We start from the raw sequence: 2,215 nt of genomic DNA, 5'->3' as shown, positions 1-2,215 counted from the left end.
CGGTGTGGCCTGAATAGTGGTGTGCCCAGCCCAGTCGCCGGCTGGCCAGCCCCCTCTCCCGAGGAGCGATCGAGGTCGCCTCCTCTGTGGAGTTTTCTGGAAGTCGATGCTGCGACCCGCCGTCTACGACGCTCGGGCCACATTGACTTCCAGCGAGCGCATGCTGCTCGAGCTGCCTCTAGAAAGACTGCAGCTGGGCAGCGAACGCGTTTGCACTACGAAAATCCTTCCCGACTAAGCCCTGCCGGGTGGCCGCTTCAGGGGGTCGGGCAGGAGGCTCGGTGGGTATCAGAGACCAGCCTTGAGAGGCTGGTTCCCCTAGTAGAATATCTCGGCGCATGGTTATGCTCCCGAATATATCTGCTGGGGCCCTGTATACCATGGGCAAAGGGTATGGACTGCAGTTCAGCGTTCCACCACCGGGGTTCATCGGTGTGGCCTGAATAGTGGTGTGCCCAGCCCAGTGGCAGGTTATGGAACAGGAAGTGTGCTCCCTGATGGTAGAGGAGGCTACATAGTGTATTCCTCCGCCAGACAAGGGGTTCGGCTGTTACGGTCGCAACTTCGTGGTTCCAAAGAGGATGGAGGGGTGCGTCTATTATTAGATCTGAGGTACTTGAACCGTTCTCTGAGGAGATTCAAGTTCAAGATGCTCACTATCACATTGTGCGCAGATCCAGTTCGAGGACTGGTTCGTCACGATGGATCTAAAGACGCATATTCCATATCCCCATCCTTCCTGCCCACAGGAGGTCCTGAGGTTCGCTTTCGGGGGCGAAGCGTACCAATATCGGGTTCTCCATTCAACTTAGCTCTTTCACCCCGCACCTTCGCGAAGTGCATGGATGCAGCTCTGGCTCTGTTTAGACTCCAGGGCATCATGTACTCAGTTATATCGACGACTGGCTCATTCTGGCCAGGTCGTACGATAGGGCGGTTCGGCATCGAGGTGTCGTTCTGGCCCATATGAGGTGCTTGGGGGTGGGGACTCAACACAGTGTTGACGCCCTCTCAAGGGACTACGTTCCTGGGAGTCGTATGAGACTTACAACGAGGCAGGCGCTATGGTCCCTGCACGTATCGAGTCCATACTGGCGGAGGTCTCCGAGTAGAGCTAGGCCGCAGCCTCACTGTGAAGCAGTTCCAGAGACTGCTGGGTATCATGGCAGCAGCGTCCAGCGTGATTCCGCTCAGCCTGCTCCACATGAGACCCCTACAGTGGTGGCTGAAGACCAAGCCCTTCTGTAGCAGGGTAACGCACAGATGCGTTTGTTCGTTCCCTCGTCATATGGAAGAAACCTTGGTTTCTGTCCCTAGGGCTAGTGTTGGGAGCATCATGTTGCCGGAAACCGTTCAACAGATGCATCCTTACTGGCTGGGGCACGGTCATGGAAGGCCGCTTTGAGAGGTCCGTGGGGACCCGGCATTCATCTTGGCACATCTACTGCCTGGAAATGCTGGCGGTCTAGAAGGTTCTGAGGAGCTTTCTCCCGGACCTCCGCGGCCACCATGTCCTGATACGATCCGACAGCACTGCCGTGGTATCGTATCTAAATCGTCAGGGGGGTCTGAGATCGCGCCCTCTGTACAGACTGGCGCATCAGGTCCTCCTGGGGTCCCAAGGGAAACTGTTGTCACTCAGAATCCCTGGGACCAGTATCAGGGAGCAGACATCCTGTCGAGGCAGGGGCTGAGGCCCGGGGATTGGAGGCATCCGGCTCCATTGGGCCTGGATGCCATGTTACAGACGTGGCCGAGGCTGCGTCTGTACGCATTTCCCCGATCGCTCTGCTCCCGGGAGTTCTGGAGCGGGTCCGCCGGGAAGGCAGCCGCCTGCTATTGTTAGCACCCCGGTGGCTGTCCAGAGTAGGGTTCTCCGACATCTTAAGTTCTGCTAGACGACCTTCCAGGGCGGATTCCTTTGAGAAGGGATCTGCTGACTCAGGCAGGGGGCACGATACCACCCCCAGCCGGAGTTATGGAACCTATGGGTCTGGCCCCTGAGGGGGCACAGCTCATAGAGGGGAGTCTGTCAGCACGCGTCGTTGAGACCCTACTCAGATCTAGGGCTCCTTCCAACAGGAGGCTGTACAACCTGAAGTGGAAGGTGTTTCCACTTGGTGTAGGGACCGTGAGGTGAATCCAGTTAACTGCGCAGTGGCTTCAGTACTGGAGTTTCTCCAATATCGGGTCTCTGCCGGGCTTACCCCGTCCA

The sequence above is a fragment of the Pseudorasbora parva genome, chromosome 4 (genome assembly GCF_024679245.1).
Source record: "Pseudorasbora parva isolate DD20220531a chromosome 4, ASM2467924v1, whole genome shotgun sequence".
NCBI classification, from domain to species: Eukaryota; Metazoa; Chordata; class Actinopteri; order Cypriniformes; family Gobionidae; genus Pseudorasbora; species Pseudorasbora parva.
This window is presented reverse-complemented; position numbering follows the sequence as displayed.